Raw genomic sequence first — 25945 nt, 5'->3', positions numbered from 1 at the left:
TACTGCTACTGACGTCAACAATGAGGCACTATTTCTCCCATTGACACCAATGATGGGGCACTATTCCTTCCACTGACACCAATGATGGGGCACTATTTCCCCCACTGACACCAACAATAGGACACTATTCCTCCCACTGACACCAATGATTGGGCACCATTCCTGCCACCGACACCAACGGTGGGGCACAATTTCACCCCAATGACACCAACAATAGGACACTATTCCTCAAACTGCCACCAATGATGGGGCACTATTCCTCCCACTGACACCAATTAAGGGGCGCTATTCCTCCCCCTAATAACAAAGATGAGCTGTTTACTCCCACTGATGCTGGGACAATTTCTACTATCAATGGCCACAGTCTGGCCCCGAAAGTCTGATGGACAGTAAACTGGCTATGTTTTGAAAGTTTGTAGACCCCTGATCTAAACCATTCCATTGTAGCTCTGGCAGTATGTTTAGGGTCATTATCCTGCTGGAAGGTGAACCTTGGCCTCAGTTTCAAGTCTTTTGAAGATTCTTAACAGGTTTTCTTCTAAGATTGCCCTGTATTTGGCTCAATCCATCTTCCCATCAACTCTGACCAGCTTCCCTGTCCTTGCTAAAGAAAAGCATCCCCACAACATGATGCTGCTACCACCATGTTTCACGGGGGGATGGTGTGTTTTGTTTTTAGGCCAAAAAATTAAATCTTGGTTTCACGTGACCAGAGCACTTTCTTCCACGTTTCCTGTGTCCCCCACATGACTTCTTGCAAATGGGATTTCTAATGGCTTTCTTTCAACAATGGCTTTTTCCCACTCTTCCATAAAGGCCAGATTTGTGGAGGAGAGAGAGAGAGAGAGAGCGAGAGAGAGAGAGAGAAGTGCTGTGAAAATGCCCCCTTCCCGATTTTTTGCTTTTTTGTATATGTCACGCTTAAAATGGAGTTCTAGCTGTTTTTTGTGTTTATTAAAAGTCAGCAGCTACAAAAACTATAGCTGCTGACTTTTAATAAACACACACTTACCTGTCCCAGGGTCCAGCGATCTTCTCACCCGCGTCCCTTCTCTCCTTCACGGTGCAGGCATCTCTACTCTGGGCACCAGGCTGTGACAGCTTGCGGCTTCACAGCCTGGTTCCCACTGCGCATGCGCGAGTCGCGCCACACCTCCTGACTGGTCCGGCAGTCTCCTGGGACCTGTGAAAGTTCCCAGGATGCTGCAGGAGCAAGGAGGGGGCTGAACCTCCGCCTCACTTCACTGCGGCAAACTGAGCCGGAAGTGGGAGCGGGTACCTGTCAAAACCAGGTACCCACTCCTGCCCGCCCCCCCTTTTAGAGTGCTTCTCGGTTGTATTTTGCACATACCACCTTGGCTGTTTATATTTCTTTACTTCATGTGGGTTAAGTCCCTTCATTGTGTTTGAATCCATATTATAATTGGAGCTCCGATCCTGTGTGTAATAATGTGGGACGAGCTGCCCCCCTGTTGATAAGCCGGCTTCCTTGCCGCTATATGGCCGCTTGCCGGACCTATCACTGACTTAAAAAAGCGCATGCATGCAAAACATGTTATCCTGGCAACCGGCCTCCTCTTCCTAAGCTGCAGCATGGGTTCCTCCCCTCCGTCTCCTTGACATCGCGGTGATGCTGCCATGTAGCAGTATTTTGGTTAAGGGAAAAAGCGGTCCAAACCTGCCTGGCCCTATGTGAAAACGTAATTGTCACCTAAACCTAGTAACTGGTTGTGCCACCCTTGGCTGACAATCAAGCGTTGGTGATAACTGGTAATGAGTCTCTATCATTACTGTGGAGGAATTTTGGCCCACTCTTTACATTTTTTTTTAAACTCAGCCACATTGGAGGGTTTTTGAGCATGAACAGTCTGTTTAACCACTTACCTACGGAGCACTTAAACCCCCTTCGTGCCCATGCCAATTTTCAGCTTTCAGCGCTTTCACACTTTGATTGACAATTGCGCAGTCATGCAACATTGTACCCATATTACATTTTTATAATTGTTTTCACACAAACAGAGCTTTCTTTTGGTGGTATTTAGTTACCACTGGGTATTTTATTTTTTGCACTATTAACAAAAAAAGCAAAAAATGTTAAAAAAAAAGTTTATCTTTGTTTCTATTACAAAATTTTGCAAACAGGCACGTTTTCTCCTTTATTGATGTGTGTTGATGAGACTGCACTGATAGGCAGCACTGATGGGCACTGATGAGGTGGCACGGATAGGCAGCAGTGATGAGCGTCGGCAGGCTGCACTGATGAGGTGGCACTGATGAGTTGGCACTGATGATGCTGCACTGATATGCAGAAATGATGGTCACTGATAGGCAGCACTGATGGGCGACACTGACTGGCAACACTGACTGACAGCACTGACTGGTGGCATTGATGAGCGCAACTGATGGGCAGGACTGCTGGGCACTGGTGGATGGCACTGCAGGGCACGGATCATCAGGGCACTAGTCATCATACAACACCCTCCCAGAAACTGGGTAACCACGTTGTAGCCCTCATTCGGCTATAGTGCGGTTACCAAGTAGTTAAGGTCATATATGATAATTTATACAAAGTGGTGTAGAGCTTAAAAAACACAATCCATAATACATAAATGTGACAATGGGTGCTCAAAAACACACAGGGTCTGAAAAACCTATTAAGTGACCTGTAAATGTAGTGAACCCAATCCCATTAAGGGATACAAAGTAAGTGACCCTTTGTACTCACAGATGGGACTCAAAACTAAAAGCAAGTGAATCCCTGTGGAGGGATAAAGATAAAATGACATTGACCATATAAACAGCAATGGTGTAACAAAGTCCAACAAATGTGAACACAACAGCGGTACTCCAATCTTCTCGGTCATGCAAAACGCACACTGTGAATGCACAACACCGGTTGGTGCTCCCAAGAATAGCTGCAATGGCCTCTCACCTGCACTCAGCGACCCCAAGGGGCCAAAGAGCCTTGCAGATCCCTCCTGGAGCCTTCCTGAATAAGTACTCCTGTTGGTCTGATACCTGGGATGCAAAGGACCCTCTGCTGTACCGTGTCTTCACAGGGAAACCCCTGGGTCGATGGGTAGGCAGGCAGATGGATACTTTCAAATGCTTAATTCAATGGCCCAAACAACAGAAGAACACATCTTCCATAGTGTAAAACCGCTTTCTTAGGTGATAGAATAAGCTAAAATATGCCGGAAGTACGTCACCACGCTGTGCCGTCGACGCGTTGCGTCACACTACCACGTGACTTCATCCGTTAAGGTCATGCCATAGCATCTCAATTGGATTTAAGTCTGTACTTTGACTAGGCCACTCCGGAAACCTTAAATTAGTTTTTTTTAACCATTAAGAGGTGGACTTGCTGGTGTGTTTCGGATCATTGCCCTGCTGCATAACCCAAATGCGCTTGAGATCACAAACTGAAGACCGGACATTCTCCTTTAGGGTTTTCTAGCAGAGCGCAGAATTCATGGTTCCATCAATTATGGCAAGTTGTCCAGGTGCTGAAGCTGCAGAGCAGCCCCAGACCATCACACTACCACCACGTTTTACTGTCGGTATGATTTTCTTTTTATGAAATGCTGTGTTCGTTTTACGACAGATGTAACGGGACACCCACCTTCCAAAAACTTAAACTTTTGTCTCATCAGTTCACAGAATATTAGCCCAAAAGGCTTGGAGATAATCAAGATGATTTTTGGCAAAAGTGAGACAAGCCTTTGTGTTCTTTTTGGTCAGCAGTGGCTTTTTCCTTTGGAACTCTCCCATGGATGTCCTTTTTCCCCCAGTTTCTTTCCTTTTGTTGAATCATGAACACTGTTCACCACTGTTCCAAGTTTTCTCCATTTGTGGATAATGACTCTCACTGTGGTTCACTGAAGCCCAAAATCTTTAGAAATGGCTTTGTAACCATTTTCAAACTGATATATGTCAATTACTTTGTTAATCATCTGTTCTTGAATTTCTTTAAATCGCGGCATGATGTGTTGCTTTTTTAGATCTTTTAGCGTGCTTCACTTTCTCAGACAGCTTCTATTTAAGTGATTTCTTGATTCAACAGGTCTGGCAGTAATCAGGCCAGGGTGTTTCAAGTGAAATTTAACTCAGCTTTTCAAAAAATGTGGTTAATCACAGTTCACTCATGATTTACAAGCTGGAGGGGCAGGCGATTTACTCGGGTGGGCATTTTGTATTTACTTGGTTATCTTTGTGTAACAGTAACGTTTAGGGATGCAGCGATACTGATATTGGTGCTGATTCTGAGTATTTTCACAAGTACTCTTACTTATGAAAATGCTCCTGATACCGGAAACTTATACTTTGCGGTGCCATTTGTGTCAATACAAATTCCACCGCAAAGATTAGCATGTGATTTAAACAGGAATGTGATTCCTGTCCAAATCGCATGCAGTTTCCCTACTGCTCCTGTGTGAACCCAGGCTTGTCATAGCCTGCGTTCACACAGGAGTGGTGCGGGAAACCTCCCTGCAGGCATCCCATGCTGAGCAGAGAGTGGTCCTGTGGGGATATTTACTATGAAAGCAGATGGTCGATAATCTAAGCGGTAGGAAAGGAGAGAAATCCCGCCCCCTCTCCTCTCCTTGCAGGGATGACAGTTCGGGCTTTTAATTGGTGAGCATCACATGGACGGTGCTGACCAGTCAGATGCCATCTAGCCCGTACTGTCATCCCTGCAAAGAGAGGAGAGAAAGGTCTGGGGATGAGAAATTCCTGCGCTTTCTCTCATCTCCTTCCAGGAATGACAGGGCTTTTGATTGGTCAGCACCATCACAAAAAAAAAAAAGTCTAAAAAGGTGTGTTTGGGGGGAGGGCAGTGTCACAATCATGCCCACAGGTGCCAGGTGTAGTTCTCCATTTTGCTTCAAACTTATACATTTTGGGTATTTCTCTTCAACGCCTATGTGAGCACCTGGAGGTTTCATGCATCTCCTCATTCCCCTCCCTCAGGAATGCAAGCAGCATATGACGCTGAGCCTGCCTAACAATCCTTTTACCAAATAAGGTATTGGTTTGGCCGTGATAGGAAAATTCCAGTGTGATTGTCTTAGATAAGGAGAGCTTTCTCTCTTCTTGAGGTTAGTTAGAGAGATATAACGGTCTGCGAAACAAGATCTGCAGACAGAAAGCAAAGTCTCCTGCGATGAGTCAACGGAATTGGCAGTAGAGACAAGAAGCAAATCAACCTGAAGCTCATGAAACTTGAAGCTTCTTAACCCCAGGCATTTATTTGGCAAGTACTTACTTACCTGAACTGCTTTCTGTTATCTGTGCTGTATTGCTCTGTATATATATATATATATATATATATATATATATATATATATATATATATATATATATCTTATTTACATCTTCTCTGTAAATATTTTTACTGCACCTGTTTGACCCTTTTAGTAATAAATCTTTCTTCTAAAAGTGTTGAATTGCTTCTATAACTCTTAATTGCAATTTACGAATCCCTGCCTTTAAAGAGACGCTACTGCTGGTTTAACTCTCTGTATAACCGGCCTGTGTCAATGACCGGGTTATGCGGACGATTATTTCAATTGTTATAGTGTTATAGCGATATTGCGAGTTTCCTCTTTCTCTGAGCCAAAAGGAGGTGGTGGCAGTGTGAAGGGGTTAATTGCGTAATTAACCTGACCCAGTAACAATCGATTCAGGCTGCTGGCACATCGATCGGTACCCATTAGCTGGAAAATCGTTGTGCAGGGTGCAGCTGGGTGTGGCATTATTATGCACGTCACATCGCGGTTTTAGATCGGCCAGTCTTTCGGTCACGAGTTTGGGGAGAAGGTCTGGGGCCTGACGCCGCGATCGTCACAGGCAGTTTGTGGAAAAGCAGAACTTCCCCTTTTGGGTGAAGTTCTGCTTTAAGTAGTCTAAATTCACTCCTGATATCTGCCCTGTTTGAGGATTCCAGTGCCACTTTGAAACTAAAGCCAGAAGTGCATTGGACCAACTCCAAATTGTCATTAATAGCAGTGATTGTATGCCTGGCATACAGTCCTTGTTTAATAGTAGTTTGTGTTCCCGCAAGGTGTGAATTCCAACAACTGTTAAAGGAATTTGGACTTTCCTGTATATTGTGATCCTTAGAGTTGGTGACAGCTACTATTGCTGTTGGTGTAAGCGGTTTTTGATAAAAAAAATATCGGATAGTTTTACGCTATGAGGGCTTTTTTCTTCTGGGCCCTCTCTTCTTATTTCCTGCCATTGAATGAATACGGAGAGATTGCTTATGAAAGCTTGGATGAGGTTTTCCCTATACTGCACCGAAGGGCACATTTGCACACATATGCACTTATGCTGGTTTTTTAAACATACCAGCAATAAATTCGGGTGGGTGTTTAGCAACCTTGGTGGTGGAAGTTATCTCACGGATGGTGGAGAATGTGATTATATAGTGGGACTTTATTGCACATTTTGTGGAGGTCACAGTTCTCTGTTCCATGGTACACTTTTTTAGCAAGAAAAAAGATGTTCACTATGGACATTGGATTGATTTAGGACACTGCATAGTTTAATATTTATCTTGCAGTTTTTGTTTTCTTTTGTTTGTCATATGTCATAGTTGTATGGTAATTGTTTTATTGATTTTTATACACTTAGGGTGATAGCGCCATCTAATATATTTCATTTACATATCAGGATTGTTGGGTTTATATATTCTTTAATTGTGATAAAAAACTGTGTCCACAAAAAACATCGATCGAGTAGATATCCTGAAAGGAGAACAGCAGCAGAAGTGCGGAGAGGAGGGAGGTGCGGAGAGCTGCACGGGCAGAGGTCACAGTGCAGACATGATATTTTAAGGTGAAGAATTGACTAGGTGGTACCCCACCACTGACTAAGAGATTGATGTGCCTGCTTTTAATTTTCCTTTTGTTAGTGCAATTCTGAAGTGGCTTAATAAATACTATTCAAAACAGACAGCACTAGATGCCCCTATCTGTTTCATTTATGAGGAATATCAATCTCCACTGAAAAGAGAGAGAGTAAAGTGGAGGTGGTATTAAAGGAGAAAGGCTGTAGGAAATCCTACACTAGGCTTGGTTTACACTAGTCCAGGCTATGCGGCCTACATTTGCGCATTCATTTAAATTGGCTGCTGTGCCCACGTTTCATAAATGCATCCGCTGCGGGCTGAGATGCATTGGGGTGCCATTCACAATGAATGGCAGCCCTGTATGTCTTGCAAGAGCAATGCGATTTGGCTGTGGGTGGTTGCTAGTGTGGGAACAGGTGAGATTCCTGCACCCACAACCAGCCTGCAGGCTCGTGTTAACTAGGCCTTCCAGTGGCTCACACGCTGGGAAATGATGCTATCCTCAATATGCTGTGTCTGACCCTCTGAAATTTACCTGGTAAGCATACAATGTATTATTTGTTTGATACATTTGTTTTATCACAATTAAGGATTCACTGAGACACACATAACTTGTGTTGTGATATATCTCTTTATGCAGTTTGATATTTGCATAACTCCTCCCAAGAGCCAGCCCACTGTTTGCATAAGGACTGAGGGCTAGAGTACTATAGCAACCTGTTGTCCCCTCCCACCAGCCATGATCTGCCTGAACTGCATAGTGAAGCACAGACACATAGCGAAGTCATCACTATGTTGGAAATAAGGTATTTAATGCAAACAGAAAGGTTGATTAAAAAATTGAATTAACATGTTGAGGGGGGAAATGGGGAACCAAAATATAAGCAGATTAAACTTCGACTTTAATTCTATTGATCCTGTTCATTCAGAAAATACTTGGTTTAATGGGATCCTAAAAAAATATTCAAGTCTGTAATGTGTACGTGAAAAATTGTAAAACTGGTTCAGTCACCTGGGATGCAATGCAATAAGGGGGGGGGGACCCCCATAAGCAAACGAGTTTAATGTCTTTCACTGAATTGTCAAATGTGCTCACTCACTGACTGAAACTTGTTCTTTTCCTCTTTCCTTTACTTTTCCTATAGTTGATCAATACTCAAATGTTATAAAAAAAATATTTGTTAATCCTGATGGAATGAATAAATAAATGCAAGGACAAGAATTCTTGCCTTCCCTGGAGTAAATGCTACTCCAAACTATTGCCTGTGCTGGGCAAGTCTAAAAAAAATTGGTATTTAATCTGCTTAAGTGGAAGATTAGTCAATCTGAACTCTAATCCTACATATCCGCGGAAATCATATGATCTAGCTTCCTAATCAGGAAAGTGAGTAATTCAACTATTACATTGCTCATTGTGTAACCAGAGTTAGGCTGGCCATACACTATACAATTTTCTGTCCAATTTTCTTTAGATTTTCCTTCAACTATGTAGTGCAAGGGCCTGCCTAAGTGGATACAACTGAAAGCGTTGTTTAGGTTTGACCTCATATTATATGGTTTTTGAACATTGTATAGTGTATGGCCAGCCTATCTGGCAACACAGGTTTATGATAACACTTGAGAATATGTGCATATAATTTACTCTGAGTGGGCTGCTGTACCTGCGGGAAACACAGGGAAAATGCCTCTGCATCTTTTCTAAAACTACAGACACGGAATAATGCTACGTCTTTCTACACATGGGAAAATGGCAAATGCAGTTTCCAATGTGTAAGGGTGCCACTTATGTTCAGCCCTGGTTCACACTGATGCTGTGCGGAATTTGCAGCGTTTTCAGCGCGAATTCCGCACCGCATTAGAATCGCACCCCGTTCATGCGAACCACTGCGGGTGGTATGTTAAGTTAACAACACCCTGAAAGCGGTGTGAATACCCATGCGGTCCGATTCTAGTGCGGACCAAAAAAAAAAAAAAAAGGTCCTGCAAGTTTTTGGTGCAGGTGCGTTGTGAACATTTTGTATGGCTCCAATCGCACCGCACACAAATCGCATGCAATTGGCACAGGAATGCGGTTCTTGTGCGAATCACATGCGATGTACCGCACCGCATGTATGTGAACCCAGGCTTAATGGCATCCCTGTGCCTCTGTTAAACAGCAGCACGTTTTTGCTGTTGATGAAGGAACGTGTGCAATTTACACACAGTTCCTCACCCGCATAGATATGAACCTAGCCTAAGGCCTCATTGACACTGGCATGCTTGTGTTTAGATGTTCCTGCTTTAAAGCTGGTTTAGTCATGTTTACATGTGGGTAGTCTCCAGTCTAATCAGATCCTAGACGCACAGAATTATAGTTTTAGTTTACACCGGAATAAGTGCGTTTTGCTTCTTGTCCTGTATTTGATAGCCCATTCATTTCAATGGGCTAGCAAATGCACAGCAACACAAAAATAGGGCAGGTGTGACACAAAAATCGCACTGCACCAAACTGCATGGTAATGAGGTACCATGCAGTTTGGTGGCTGCAAACTTGCCGCGCTGCTAGCTGCGCTTGGGGTGCCATTACTAATTAATGGCACCCATGACCATTTAGCAAGGATAGTGCATTCCCAGTGTGGGGAATGAACACAGAAATGCGCTTTTCCCACACCATGTTCTGGCATGAACAGGCCCTAAACACAGCTAAACTGACTGCACCTAAACACAGGTACATGCACAGTGTGGAAATCACAACATGCATTTATATGCATTTAGAAATTATTGGAGAAGGGTGGATCTATGTATGACTGTTGTAGTATATAGGTGAAGGGGTAGGAAAGGACTATATCTGGCTATGGTCCATGTACATGACTGGATATTGATGGCTGCTGTGCATATACACTGGCCACTTTATTAGGTACACCTTGCTAGTGCCAAGAACATACAGTGGGGAAAATAATTATTTGATCCCCTGCAGATTTTGTACGTTTTCCCACTGGAATTTAAATGATAGAGACAGAATATCAACCAAAAATCCAGAAAAAACACAATACAAATATTATAAATGAGTTGCAGGTCAGTGAGTAAAATAAGTGTTTGATCCCCACCAACCAACAATAATTCTGGCTCCCACAGGATAGCTGTGTGCTCATGTGGTACACAGATTAGTCCTGTCAATTTCAGAAGGTGCTCCTAACGACAACTCGTTATGATTATGAAAGACACCGGTTCACAGAATCTCTTTCTTCCATCCAAACCTCACCATCAATGGTAAGAGCGGTCAAAGGAAGTCAGGGACAAGATTGTAGAGCTGCACAAGGCTGGAATGGACTACAAGATCATCAGCAAGAAGCTTGGTGAGAAGGAGACAACTGTTGGAGCGATTATTCGCAAATGGAAGAAATACAAAAAAACCCCAAAACTATAAAATCGCCCTTGGTCTTGAGCTCTATGCAAGATTTCGCCTCATGGGGTACAGATGATCATGAGAAAAATGAAGGATAAGCCCAGAAATACATGGGAGGAGCTTGTGAATGATCTCAAGGCAGTTGGTACCACAGTCACCAAACAAACCACTGGTAACACAATACTCTACCATGGATTGAAATCCTGCAGCACCCACAAGGTCCCCCTACTCAAGAAAACACATGTACACTTTGCCAATGAACATCTAAATGATTAAGAGAAGGATTGGGAGAATGTGCTATGATCAGATGAGACCAAAACGGAGCTCTCTGGCACTAACTTGACTTGCCATGTTTGGAGGAATAAAAATGCTGACTATGACCCTAAGAACATTATCCCTACAATCAAGCACGGAGGTGGAAACATTATGCTTTGGGGCTATTTCTCTGCTAAAGGTATAAGCTGACTTTGCCACATTGAGGGGCCAATGAACGGGGCCATGTATTGCAAACTCTTGGATAAGACCCTTCTTCCCTCAGCCAGAACACTGAAGATGGGTCTTCCAGCATGACAATGACCCAAGGCAACAAAAGGAGTGGCTCAAGAAGAAGCACATTAAGGCCATGGAGTGGCCTAGCCAGTCTCCAGACCTTATTCCTATAGGATATTTAGGGAAGGAGCTGAAACTTCAAGCTGCCAAGCAACAGCCAAGAAACCTTAATGATATAGAGAAGATCTATAAAGAAGAGTGGACCAAAACCCCTCCTGAGATGTGTGCAAACCTGGTAACCAACTACAAAAATCGTCTTACCTCTTACCTTCCTAACAAAGGTTTCTCCGCCAACTACTAAGTCATGTTTTGCTTAAGGATCAAATACTTATTTTACTCACTGAGCTGCAACTCAATTTGTAACATTCGTATCATCTGTTTTTCTGGATTTTTGGTTAATCTATCTCTATCATTTAAAATACATCTATAATAAAAATTATAGACACTTCATTTCTTTGTAAGTGGGGAAACTTACAAAATCTACAGGGGATAAAAAAATGATTTTCCCCAATGTATCTCCAACACCATTACACTACCACCACCAGCCTGAACCATTGATACAACGCAGGTTATATCCATGCTTTCATGTTGTTTATGCCAAATTCTGACCCTACTATCTGAATGTCACAGCAATTAATCTGCCCATTCTATTCTGACCTCTGACATCAACAAGGTATTTTCGTCCACACAACTGCCGGCGATTAGATATTTTCTCTTTTTCGGACCATTCTCTGTGAACCCTAGAGATGATTGTGCGTGAAAATCCCAGTAGATTAGTAGTTTTTGAAATACTCAGACCAACCTGTCTGGCACCAACAACCATGCTACGTTCAAAGTCACTTAAATCCCCTTTCCTCGTCATTCTGATGCTCAGTTTGAACTTCAGCAAGTTGTCTTCACCACATCTACATGCCTAAAAGCATTGAGTTGCTGTCATGTGATTGGCTGATTAACAATTTGTGTTACCAAGCAATTGAAGCAGGTGTACCTAATAAATTGGCCACTGAGTGTACATGTGTGCTGGGGGTGGTGGTTGTCAAGGGTTGGGACTGTATATATGACTGTTGTGCATGTTTTCTTTGAGGAAGGGGGGGGGTGTTTATATGGCCAAAATGTGTATATGTGTGTGCCTGTATACATGGCTGCTGTAAATGGAAGTTATATATGAACACATATATATTATTTATGGGGATAGGGACATGCAGGATAGGATATGTAAGGTATAGATATCAATATCAAACCTCCTTGATAATCAAGCTATTTATAGCTGTACACACCAACATGCCTTCTTTAATGTTGTACATCTTGTGTTTCCTTCAATAAAATCTAATTTGCAAGAATGTATGGTTTAACCTAATCTCAAAATATACCTTAAAAGAATTGAAACTTTTGCCCACCTCCTACTATACAGCTTGCAGTACCTAAGCAGCCATTTACCAGGTCTGAGCATTGTTATATGAGGGCACAGGAGAATGCATAGACCAAAGCAAACCAGCTAGTGACATTTTCCCCACAAAGGCCATGCCCATCACACTATTTCCTCACCATGTGGAAGTGAAATTCATGATGTGATCATCTGACCAGTTCAACATTACTGATGTCTACGCAGATACAAATTTACATGTTTATACTTGCCTCTATGAACTATATGAAAAACAAAAGAAAGGAATTACAAAATTAATGGACCATATTACAAAATAAAAAAAAAACTTTCCTGACACCAACATGGCAGCATACAGCCGCATGTATGCTACCGTAGATTAGAGCCAGGAAAGGAACATTATGGTAAGTATTTGATACAATTTTTTGTTTTCCTGGTGCCTACATGGCAGCATACATGTGATAGTATGCTGCCACGGATTGGCGCCAATAAAGAAAAATTATTATTAAAAATTATTATTTGACATAATTTTCTGAATTTTTGAAATTTAGAATTTTTTGATGTAAAACTGTCAACACAAATAAAAACAAAGCAAGATGAAAGGCCTGAAACCATCTATCCTATTTTTTAATCTGAGCGTTTTGGGGGTTTTTTTTGGCAGGAGGCAAACTGTAAATACTATAACTATGCTATCCAAAATGTCAGACAAAGGCACAAAACTCGTGTAAGGTCCATGCATAACTGCTTGTATTTGTCAGTGTCCTAAACACACCCTGGAATTGATAAATGGATATGCACTGTCCATGCGTTGTGCTGAAAAATGATATTTAATCACCAACAAAATGATCCAGTTGTAAAATATTCAATTTCCAACTAAATGATTCTGTAAAAGAGCGCCTGAAGTTGAATATTGGCCAAATACTTTGAAAAGCCCTCCACAGCTTTCAACCACAAAAATCTGCACCCAAACTTTCATTTGTTTACTAGGTTATGGGAGTAAGGGGTGGTGGGTTGTGAATATCCTGGGGTTGAGCTGTAAATTATGAGTGGCGTTCAAGTCAAACCAGGACTTTTAACTTTACAGGTATAAAAAGGGAAGCTAGCTTGGTGGTACTACAGTAGTTAGTGACAAGTTGTCCTATTACTGATAGACAGCGCACATGTCGCAGGCCAGTCCAGAAGCCATCAGTCAAGATTATTATTATTACGGAGTATTTATATAGCGCCAAAGGGTTTGCTCAGCGCTGTACATTAGAATGGGGGACAAGACATGAGACAATACAGTAGCAAAACAATACACAATACAGGAGGGTTAGAGGGCCCTGCCCTTTCGAGCTTACAGTCTAGGAGGGAGGGGATGGTGGGACAGGAGGAGATGGCTGTGGGGGATGACATTCGGCCTCTGTGTACGGTAGCCGATCCGACAGAAGCCAGACATTCGTCCAGCTTGTGTCGAAGGTGCATGACTGAAAAAGGTCTGCCGATTGGCTGAACAGTGTGTCCTGGCATAGGGTGGGGGGCAGTCACCCTGTCAGAACACAATAGCACAGCGGGGGGAGATCGATATACTAACACCGCTTGTGTTAGTACAGGGATCTGTCAGTTTGTTTTCGTTCAGCCCCTCGGGCTGAAAAAACAAAAAACTGATAGCGTGTATGGGGCTTTACTCTACCAAAAAAAAAAAGTTTTGCATTTAGTTCTACCGTTTGCCTTTAGTTCTACTTTAAAAATAAAACAAATACACTGCTTTTGTTTGCTCTAAAGAACACACAAATCTAAAGAGACTGTTTTGTGTGTAGTTGTACTGTCTCTTCACTGCCTACAAGCTCAGATGGAAGTCAATGCTAATCTTTGCAATATTGCATCATGCCGCTGCACCCTCATGTTCTCAGCCAATGCATTGATTGGCAGAGAACAACACGGCCAATCTGATTGCATGAGGATTCGTTTCAGTGAAGAGACTGTAAGCTTGTGTTCTAACACTAACACGTGACATTACCTGGTTCAGCTAACCTGCTAACCTGTGTGGTCTGCAGAGATTTGTATGCCAATCAGCTTGAGCAGCACAGAGTGTACTTACTGGAGGTGTCAGGAGCAAGTTTCCTCCTAGGCCTTTACCGTGGTGACCCTTACATAAACCCAATGAAGTGAGTAGCCTTAGGTGATAAAGAGATGAAACAACTCCTCCTTCATAAGCTGTACCAGTCTTCTCTGCAGCCGTTAAAGGTCCAGAATTTATACAGCTTGTCTGAGCTGTCAGAAAACAGGAGGCGGGGAGCTGAATTTACACTCTGCAGTGCTCAGTGAGAGCTGATTGAAACGAAGGGACACACCCCCTTCACACAGAAAGAGAGCTGAGGCTGTCAATCACAGGCTGTGTGCTGGACCTCCATCCCCTGTCACCGTTTCTCACATGGTGTCAGGAAAACTTGTCAGAAGTGACTGGTGCTGATAGAGGAATAGGGCAGCAGATAGAAATGAAACTCAGGCCGGTTCATACCATGCTCACATATGAATCGTACAGGAACGTGCTGTGCAATCCACACCACATGCAAACGCACTCCATTTGTAATCTGCAGCAGGTGTCAATAGAATGCTGACAACACCCCAAACCTAGGTTGGAAATGCGATGTGTTTGCCCACATCCGGACTTCATGGCACTTTTGTACCATGCTATTCAGCCGCAGTGTGTTTTAAAAAGTATGCATGCACTACTTTTGGAGGTGCAATTTCAGCCCATTCAAAATGAACAGAACAGAATGTAAATTGCACAGGAATGCACAGCACGTTCCTGTTCGATTCATGTGATTCATGTGCGGGCATGGTGTGGACCGGGCCTCAGTGCTCTGGACTGAGACAAGTACACACTATAGAGAGAAATGTTTTGTTCATATTTCATGTCAGAAGTTTACAACCACTTTAAATTGTGAGTGACGGCAGCTTCGATATTAGTGTGTGCCTGTTGATTATGGCCACTACTTGGGTATGGATTGGGGTGCTTGGCCTGCTGGCCAAAAACACTTTGTGCATTGTCCAGCTCCTCCCTGTACCCAGATCAACCCCAATCTGTGACACCAAGAATTAAAGGCCAATTCCAACTCTTGAAAAGAATAATAAATAACCAATAAAAAATGATGCTTTCTGTCCTCTAGCAAACAGTGAGGCAAAGCAGGTAACAGGGGAAGTGAGATTTAGATAGAAAGGTTATAACAATCACATCCACAAGACTGGTCACACTGACAGGTTTACATCAGTGCCACATCAGTTGGAACTACATGGCAGTGGTGAGGGGAAGGTAAAAAGAGGGACAATGGGTCCCTAGCACAGGAAATTATGATTATTATTTATTATTATTATACAGGATTTATATAGCGCCAACGGTTTGCTCAGCGCTTTACATTATAGTGGGAGACAATACAGTAACAATACAGTTCAATACAAGAGGGAGTTGAGAGCCCTACTCCTTGGAGCTTTAAATCTAAGAGGGAGGGGTGAGTGGTACAATAGGTAAAACTGTGGGGGGTGGAGTGGTTGGAAGTGTAGAGGATACCAGTATTAGCAGAGGGCGGGATAGGCTTCCCTGAAGAGATAGGTTTTCAATGATCGCCTAAAGGTAAGTAGAGTAGATGATAGTCCAGCGGTGGGCAAACTTTTTGACTTGAGGGCCGCAATGGGTTCATATATTGGACCCGGGGGCCGGACCAAGAGTAGATGAATGATGTGTATGTGTCATCCATAGTAAGTATAGTAATATTCCCCCATAGTAATTCATCCCCCATATAGTAATTCATCCCCCATAGAGTAATTCATCCCCCATAGAGTAATTCATGCCCCATATAGTAATTCATCCCCCATATAGTAATTCATCCCCCATATAGTAATTCATCCCCCATAGTAATTCATCCCCCATATTAATTTATCCCTCATATAGTATTTCATCCCCCAAGGTACTATTCCCCCCCAAGTAGTAAGCCAAGTCCCCCCTGTGTCAATTCACTTACCTTTGCTCCGCGCGTTCCTCTCGCCATGTTCCCGCGCCGTTCCGGTCTTCAGGGCGGACTGTGAGAGGAGCCTAGCTCCCCTCACTTTCGTCACGCTGCCCCGCCTACACACATCCTGACAGCCAATGTATCACGCTCCGCGGGCCGGATTAAAGGGTCTGCCGGGCCGTAGTTTGCCCATTGCTGTGATAGTCTGATAGATTGGGGTAAGGAGTTCCAGAGGATGGGTGACAACCTTGGAGAAGTCTTGGAGATGAGAATGGGAGGAGGAGATAAGGGAGCTAGAGAGTAGGAGGTCTTGCGAGGAGCGGAGTGTACAGTTAGGGTGATATTTAGAGATAAGATTGGATATGTAAATTGGGGCAGTGTTGTCGATGGCTTTATATGTCATTGTTAGTGTTTTGAATTTTATCCGTTGGGCAACTGGGAATCAGTGGAGAGATTGGCAGAGGGGTGGCAGATACAGAACGGTTAGTAAGGTGGATGAGTCTGGCAGCAGCGTTCATGATAGACTGGATGGGGGATAGCCTGCGATGAGGTAGGCCAATGAGGAGGGAGTTACAATAGTCGAGGCGTGATATGACAAGGGAATGAATAAGTAGCTTAGTGGTTTCCGGTGTTAGGAATGGGCATATCTTGGAGATGTTGCGGAGGTGTAATCTATATGATTTTGTTAGCGATTGGATCTGGGGCTGGAAGGACAGATGGGAGTCTAGGATTACACCTAGTACTCTGGCATGAGGGGATGGACTTGCGATTGTGTTACCGATATTTATGGTGAGGTCGGTGGAGGTGGCGCGGGCAGGGGGGAATACTAAGAGCTCAGTTTTGGAGAGGTTGAGTTTGAGGAAGTGGAGTGACATCCAAGCCGATATGTCACTTAGTAGGTTAGTAATGCGAGAGGAGACTGAAGGGGTGAGGTGAGGGGTAGACAAATAGATTTGCGTGTCATCAGCATAGAGATGGTACTTGAAGCCGTGGGAGTTAATCAAGTGACCAAGGGAGGAGGTGTAGATGGAGAAGAGAAGGGGTCTAAGGACAGAACCTTGAGTGAACCCTACAGAAAGAGGGAGTGAAGAGGAGGTGGCAGTGTTATAGGTAACACTGAAGGAATGCTGCGATAGATAAGAGGAGAACCAGGAGAGAGCGGAGTCTCTGAGGCCAAGAGAGTGTAGTTTTTTGAGGCGGAGGGGATGGTCAACCGTGGCAAAAGCCGCAGAGAGGTCGAGTAGTAGGAGTATTGAATAGTGGCCGTTGGTTTTTGCAGTTAGTAGGTCATTAGAGAGTTTTAGTAGGGCCGTTTCAGTGGAGTGTAGAGGGCGAAAGCCAGACTGTAAAGGGTCGAGAAGGTTGTTGTCAGTGAGGTGGGAGCTCAGACGATTGTAGACTAAGCATTCTAGGAGTTTAGAGGTAAATGGCAGTATGGAGATGGGTCTTAGGTTGTTTAGGTTGGTGGGGTCTAGGGAGTGTTTTTTTTAAGTATGGGAGTGATGTGCGCGTGCTTTAGGAGGGGTGGGGAAGGCACCCGTAGAGAGGGAAAGATTGAAGATGTGAGTGAGGATGCATAGGATGGAGGAGGAGGGTGACCGAAGGAGTTGTGAGGGGACAGGGTCCAGGGGGCAGGTGGTGAGGCGGGCTTCAGACAAGACCTTAAGGACCTCTTTGGTGGTAGCAAGGTCAAAGGAGGAGAGTGTTGAGGGAGGTATGGTATGAGGAATGCTAAGTGGGGTGGGTGTCTGTGTAGTGGCGATGTCCCTACGAATTGCGTCAATCTTGTTTTGGAAGTGGTTTGCAATCTCGTGGGCAGTGAGTGAGGCACTGGGTAGCGGTGGGGGTGGAGAAAGTAGAGAGTTGAAGGTAGAGAAGAGCCAACGATGAAAGTGAAAAGAAAAAAATAGGCTTTCCCCTTCTGTGTAATGTTACAGAGGGGGGTTGGGAGTAAGGTGCACCATAATTAACCCCATCTCTACTTTGCTAAATCTCATTATCAGTTGTAAACTAGATGTGCATACTGTGTGTCCTAAGGCTGGCCATACACTATACAATTTTCTGTCCAATTTCCTTTAGATTTATCTTCAACTATGTAGTGCAAGGGCCTGCCTAATTGGATACAATCGAAAGTGTTGTTTAGGTTTGACCTCATATTATATAGTTTTTGGTAAATCTAAAGCAAAATTCTCAAGAAAATTGTATAGTGTATGGCCAGACTAAGAAAGAATCAAATCGAAACTCTAGGTATGATTTGTATTGCACAGTTATGTTTCAACGTGGATCAATGTAAATGTGCATAACTCATATGTGACTGATCCCTGTGTAAGCTGCAAATCACTGTAGAAATTGCCGCTACTACAATGATAGCAGCATCTTCTTGCTCCAGTAGACATAGGAGGTCACCTGCTTGGCAGTGCTGCCCTTTACAGAACGTCTTGTATTTTTTTCAATGAATATGGGGTATCCTTTTGTGGACACAGTTGAGAGGTGGGGTGGTGATATCACACTCTCCACCTTTTTCATTCAGAGATCACCTTGTTTTCATTAAAAAAAAAAATACAAAGCTTTCTGAAAAGTAGCAGTGCCGAGCAAGCAACTCCCTTTGGTTACTATGCAGAAGGACAGATGCTTGGCATGAGACCTGGAAGACTGCTGATATAACTGCAGTAGTGGCGACTACTACAATAATATGCAGCTTACAAAGGGGTACTTCCATTGGTCGTAGCAAAACTTCGCCTTTAAAGAATATGTAAACCCAACATTTCATATTCCTGATATGTGCCTGCTGTACCATGTACTTGTGTGAAAAAGTATACTGTTCTCTTTGTATTGCTTCCTTTGTGCGAAATCCCTGGTAGTCCTGCTAGTTCCTCTGCTTTCCTATTAAAAACTGACCACAACAAGCAGAAGAGCACAGCGCGTTCAGTTCTCTTGCTGTTCTGGAACTCAGTCTGCACTCCTCCAATCATCATGTTTGTGCTGACATGCTCCCCCTGCACAGCTATTTACTGGAAAGATCTGTGTGCTGCTGTTTCTCCTCCCCCAGCTCTCTAAGATCCTTATGCAGCTGAAAACAGAGGGAACGTGATCACATAAAAAAAAACCAAATACTATTTTCTTTTTTTTTTTTATATCTATACATAAATGTTTTGCCATTCATTTCAATTTTAAACTGAATGGGTTGTTTTACAAGGTGAAGGTTTATATATTCTTTAAAGATCTCAAATCTTGGGTGATACGTTGTACTTTAATTCACTAAATTAAAGTCCCTAAAGACTGCAACTGGAATCTGTTCTAAGCAACAGAAGCTGCGTATAGGATATGTATAAACATTCTCCAAAGACACAACTAGAAAGGTAAGAAATATTTTTCAGGTATGCTGAGAGAAGGACTGAAGCCAGGCACAGTGCTGGATTAACCCCTGGTTCACATATATGCAGCCGTGCGGGCCGCGTTTTGCGCAGGCACGAGAGCCCATTCACTTGAATGGACTCCCGTGCCCCATTACACGCAGGGAAGAAGTCCCTGCACTTCTTCTGAAAACGCAGCCCGCACGGGAACCTCGATTCCCAGTCAGGTTGAATATCCCAGTGCGAGTGGCGTGCCATAAGAAATAATGGCACCCGCCTGTGAGTCCGCATTGCTCTGTGCGGGTGGTGCGGCTGCAAGGATTTTCGCACCACTCACACATGTGAACCTAGCCTGACACAGGACTAATTAGGCCCTCCTGCTAAGCCCCATTCACATCTGGGAATTTGCAATCCCATTTAGAATTGCCGCGATTCCAAAGTGCTCTGCAAAAATGGCAAATCGCACCAAACATGTTCGGGTGTCATTCATTTTTAACGACACCTAAATGCTGTGCGGTTCTGCCACGATTGTCACGCAGCAAATCGCGCTGCAATTGCAGCAAACCGCACTGCGCAAAGCTTGTTGCCCCAAAAGGAGCAAGGGCTTCCTTTTGAGCTTCGTGCGATGCTGTTTGTCAAGATTGCAGCGTGACAATGAATGGCGTCCACACACACACGTGGTGAGATTTGTCATTTTGCAGAGCGCTTTGGGATTGTGCGCACAATCGCAGCAATTCTGTATGAGATCACAAACCCCCAGATGTGAATGGGGCCTTATGGAGGGGTACTAAGGGGCACTGCAGTTGGAAAGTTTTTTACCTTAATGCAGAGCATGCATTAAGGTAAAAAAACGTTTTTGCCTTTACAACCACTTTAACCTCCCTAGCGGTCTGATTATGTCCATATTTCTGTGCTCAAAGCAGTACATTTTTTTTGCATGGAAATATGTCGTTTTTTTTATTGTAGGCCTGTCATTTTTAGGAATAAGTCACCGAAATCTGTCCAAACAAGAGTCTAGTAAACATCCCGGGTATGATAAAATTTGAAACACGAAATTATAATATAATAAATAATCATAAAAAATAATATAATACATTTAATTCAATAATATAATCAAACCAAAAACACTGAAATTTGAAATATAGCACCAAGTTCACACATCACTGAGCAAAATCGTAAAATCGTTTTCAGTGTCTGATGACGAATTTCCCCACGAATCATCACTCAATTCTGCAAGTGGTTCTAATTTACTATCGCTGTTCTCTAGCTGGTCTAAAACCGCTTTTGACCTAAAGGGACGCTTTTTGGACGCCATGGACGTTTCTCAGTTTCCAGGCAGAAAGAACAGTAAAAATGCAGGCAGGGCACAGGACAAAGCAGTAGGGACAAAATGTATGTGAAATGGTTTGATACAGTAATGTTTTACTATGTGATTTTAGTGTATTTAGTGAATGTCACTTATTGACATTTTCAAATTTCCCGCCAGTTCCGTCCCGACGTTGCAGGGAATGGAACCCGGAAGACAGATGCTGCCATCAGCCACATGAGATGGCCGGGGACACTGCAGGGGGGACATCGCGGGAGCACAGGACAAGGTAAGTGCAGAAGAGATCCCTGAGCAACGCTGCAGGGTATTCCTGAGTGTAGCTCTGGGTTACCGCATGTGGTGCTGAAACTTTACCCCGAGCTACACTCGGGAATACCGCCAGGGAGGTTAAAGTATAACTAAAGGCAAAACTGCCTAGTTTTGGATAGATTAGAGAGGGATTAGACCACCTGTCAGATTTTTTTTTTCATTGCTGTCTGTGTCTCCGACATAAATTCTGGTAACCCTGGTGACAACCAAGCATTTCTTCACTTTGGATGGATTTTCTCTCACTTCCTTTTCTGGCTATGGGACAGGAAGTGAAGGAAGATATGTCCAATGGGACACAGATGGCAAAAAAAAAAAAAAAAAAAAGAAAATGATAGAAGCTTTAACCTTGCTTTAGGGCTCATGTACACTGCAGCTGATAAACTCACGTTTAGGAGCTGTTCAGCGTTTTTTTCAGCAGCCCCTGAACTCACCCTAATGTATTCCTATGTGTCCATGTACACATCTTCGTTTACATGCATTTGAGTTTACAGTCGTTTTTTTCAACGCAGAAAACTTGCGTGCAGCAGTAGATTTTATCAGCATTTCAAACGCAAAATGCTTGTCAACGTGGCAATTCACGTTTATAAGCGTTTGCGTCTGAACATTTTTTTTTTTTTTAACTCTTCCAGTTGCCGATGCTGTCCAGAGCCTTTTTTCATCATGAAAAGTACATGTAAAGCGTTGTCAAGGTACTCAAATGGACAAAACACTGAACACAGGATGTTCCTACCAAGCTTGTCACACATTGTAATGACCAATTCATACCCTTGGAAACAAAAGATATGTTAATGACCATTCACACCTCAAATTCCTCATGAAGACCCCCTGCCAGGTGGCCTTAATGACTCACTCCACCAGACACTTTTCCCACCCTTGGAAACAAAAGAAGTATCAATGAGCAACTCACACCTAAGCTAATCTCAACACATACTTCTGTCTCTGCTTCTACTCTCTGTATTTCTCTGAAACAGTCTGAAATAGTTAATAATTTACCACTTTTCAGTGCACTCTGGGCATTTGGGAGGTCTCCTGTGCATCTCTTTAAAAAACGCTTCTAAGCGCAAACACACATAAACGCGGTATGCAAACGCGGCTAAACAGACGTTTTTTTAACCTACATTTTCCAGCAGTCAGTTTCCATCGTTAGGTGTACATGGGGCCTTACTCTAACCAAAATAAAAAAAAAAGTTTGTCTTTAGTTCTTCTTTTGTGCCTGATGATCCAAAGCTACATGAGCTACTTTTGAGGAAGATTTGGGCATCTTTGGCCCTACATACCTAATGTAAACACTTCAGTCAAGTGTTTGAGCATTTTTTCAGGTGTATTTCAGCCTGTAAGAACTGGTCTTTTTCCCCTAGTGCTTTCCATTGGCTAAAACAAAAGCACCTGAAGCTGGAATGCACACATTGAGTCCTCATGCACACGGGGTGTTTTGATAATGTGGGTAATGTTAGCTGTGTAAAGTCACGTTAAAAACGTGAGTTTTTCAGTATTTATTAGCATTTTTACACTAGCGTTTAGCCACGATTAGTGGCATTTTCCCGCGTTTGCGGTTTTTTACAAAAAAAAATGTTTTTACGTCAAAAAAAGGTCCATAAATGCCGGTTTGCGGCGTTTTCCCACATTAGAGCATTTTTACAGTTAAAAAATTCCTCTAGAAACCCACTAGTCCTGGGTTTTTTTTCCAGCCAAAAAACGTTGATTACAGTCTGTGTGTGCATAGACACATAGGATAACATGCTGGGGGGTTTACTAGCTGTCGAAAAAAAACATCAAAAGCCAAAAACAGCCGCTATAAAAACGTCCAGTGTGCATGAGGACTGAACAGCTTGTATACACTCACAGATGCTCAGATAAAATCATCTGAAAATGTCCTGAAATCACTCTGCTCAGGTGAGAATGCAGCCTCTTCAGATATGTTTATATATGTTATTTCTTAGGTGGCGCGGACTATTGGTTTCACACGGACCTTCTGTTTTTTCATCAGTTCAGTCACGTTTTTTCCAAAAGAAAAAACGGATCAGTTCACATCAGTTTTTCATCCATTTACATCCGTTTTTCACATCCTTTACCAATGCAAAAATGAACCGTATGTCCGTTTACTTTAATTACGATTAAAAACCAATAATATAAATATTGACAAATTATTTTAAAAAAATTAATATGAATAAAATAGTATTAAAAAAAATATATATATATAATTATTAACGAAATATTAGAAAAACAATATAAATATTATGAAGTATCGCAGAAATATGAAATATTATTAATAATATAAATATTATTGACACATTAAAAACAATACTATGAATAAAATATAGCATAAATATGATTATTAATAATCAATTGCATACATATCGATGAATTATTAATAAAATATAATTATGATTTATTCATAAATAATATCAATATTATTGATTATTAACCACTATAGCTGAATGATGGCTACAGTGCGGTCGTCCAGTTCTGGGAGGGCGTCTATTGATGTCCACCTAGAACCGTGCACCCAGCACATTCTCTGATCACTTTGTCCTTTGGACACAGCTGATCACAAATCATGTTAAAGGGCTAATCACAGCAGGCCTTTACCACGTGATCAGCTGTGTCCAATCACAGCTGATCACAATGTAAACACACTTGCTGGTTATCAGCAGTAGTTTCCTCACGCTGTGAAAGTACTGCCAATTATCAGCAAGCGTGAAAGGGAACATCTACACTGATAATCCGTGCCCTGATTATCAGTGCAGCCCCAAAAGTGCCCATCAGTGCTGCCTATCAATGCCAGTCAGTGCCCATCACGGCTGCCAGTGTTCACCAGTGCTGCCAGTCAGTGCCCATCAGTGATGCCAGTGCCACCTATCAGTGCTGCCTATTACTGCCCATTATTGCCACCTCATCAGTGTCCACCAGTGCCGCCTCATCAATGCCCATCAGTGAAGGAGAAAAATTACCTGTTTGCAAAATTTTGTAATAGAAACTAAGAAAACTTTTTTTCAAAACTTGTCTTTTTTTCTAGAAAATTAAATAAATATGAAATATGAATATATATATATATATTTGAAAACTTTTTTTTCAAAATGTTTTTTTTTCTAGAAATGTAAATAAATATTAAATAATATTTTATATATATATATATACATATATATTATTATACAGGATTTATATAGCACCAACAGTTTGCTCAGAGCTTTACAATATAACGGGAGACAATACAGCAACAGTACAGTTCAATACAAGAGAGATGAGGGCCCTGCTCCTTGGAAATTACAATCTAGGAGAGATGAATATATATATATATATTTATTTTTATTTTTTTTCCTATTTGAAAACTTCTTTTTCAAAATGTTTTGTCTTTTTTTCTAGAAAATAAATATATGTATAAAAAAAACCATATACATATATATTATATATATAATAAAAATTTCATATGGGTACAATGTTGCATGACAGTGCAATTGTCCAAGTGTGAGCGCTGAAAGCTGAAAATTGGCCCGGGCAGGAAGGGGGTAACAGTGCCGATTAGTAAAATAATAATATAAGTATTCTGAATAAAATATAGTATAAATATGAAATTTTAATAAACGATAATATACATATTATTGCTGAATTTAATAATGAAACAATAATATAAATATCATGAATAAATGAAATATAATATACATATTCTGAATATACAATTATTACAATACATAAATGATTAATACAAATATTAGAAATGTTCTTAATCAATTATGATGAATAAATCACATCTAATGATAGCAATGTTACCCATGAATTCTGGTTGGTGGTTATGGGCAGACCTTGCAGCTGTGTGATGCATTTCCTCAGCTCAGGGTGAGTTCTGTGTGAAGAAGCTCCTTCCAGTACTCCTGGTCCCCCCACACATCATCCACCGTACAGAAGCGGCCACACACCAATGTCCCCCCGAGTTCTGCTAAGAGGCGACCACTCCTCTCTCGCTCCGGAATCAGCCACCCAACCTGTCCGACAACCCTCATCCGTCACCACCCCAAACTTTCTGTCCCCGCCCACTCTCTACACATGGTCACTACGTGGGCGGGGCGGGCACGCTGCTGAGGAGAAACGCTCTCGCGCGTGCGTAGAGAAGTCTTCGTAGTATGTTCTGAGTCTGGAATCCTTTGGTGTAAATTCTCCATTATCTCCCATGAATAAAGCACAGAGAAGGTGAATTTTGCGGCTTCTGCGTTTTTGGAGCGTGCTCATAGCGCCTGGTGTAATACACCACTGCAACGTCCTTTAGTATTCCTTCTGCTAGAATTGGTGTGTGATTTTATTTTTACCCACTAGATGGCAATAGTCTATCTCCATTTGTATAACTATAATGGTTTATGGATTATTTTGGTGACAGAAAAAAAAATCTGAATAATGCATTCTAAAATAGAAGGAAAATGTTTTATTTTTTTAAAAAAACAGTGTCATGTCATACCTCACTGTCATCCTCCTTAGACAAGCTCGCCCCCCTCAATACACACACAATGAGGCCCCAGTCTCTACTGCCATGGCAAACAGATGACACCAGAAGTCTCACGAAACGTACCAGGGGCGGACTGACCATTTGAGCACTCGGCACTGCCTGAGGGCCCAGGGTCAGTAGGGGGCCCCATGAGATGCCCCTGGTACCTTTCATTGTCTTCTTTCATAGGCTTTTTTGGGTGTGGGCAAGGACACGGGACCCATGATCCCCTATTGCCGGGGGCCCCATGAGTTGTCAGGCCGCCCCTGAAACGTAGCCATGCTCTTGAGCGTCTGTGGCGGAAGATTAGGTCTCCGAAAGATTT

The 25945-nt window shown here is 42.5% G+C and overlaps 1 protein-coding gene across 2 annotated transcripts in view; it reads right to left on the bottom strand.

Moving 5' to 3' along the window:
• Nucleotides 1–25356, bottom strand: part of NOD1 (nucleotide binding oligomerization domain containing 1) — an 86432-nt gene extending 61076 nt beyond the window's left edge. Inside the window, exon 1 of one of the 2 annotated variants that reach the window (XM_089652066.1) lies at nucleotides 24915–25356. The gene's annotated coding sequence lies outside the window, so the exon portion shown is untranslated. The remainder of the gene's footprint in view (nucleotides 1–24914) is intronic. The other variant, XM_089652068.1, reaches the window with a different exon arrangement.
• Nucleotides 25357–25945: the final 589 nt, after the last annotated feature.

The sequence above is a fragment of the Staurois parvus genome, unplaced genomic scaffold (genome assembly GCF_062004578.1).
Source record: "Staurois parvus isolate SC_StPar_1 unplaced genomic scaffold, SC_StPar_1.0 ptg000670l, whole genome shotgun sequence".
Classification (NCBI taxonomy): domain Eukaryota; kingdom Metazoa; phylum Chordata; class Amphibia; order Anura; family Ranidae; genus Staurois; species Staurois parvus.
Note: the sequence above shows the minus strand (reverse complement) of the source record. Positions and strands in the feature narration are given on the sequence as shown.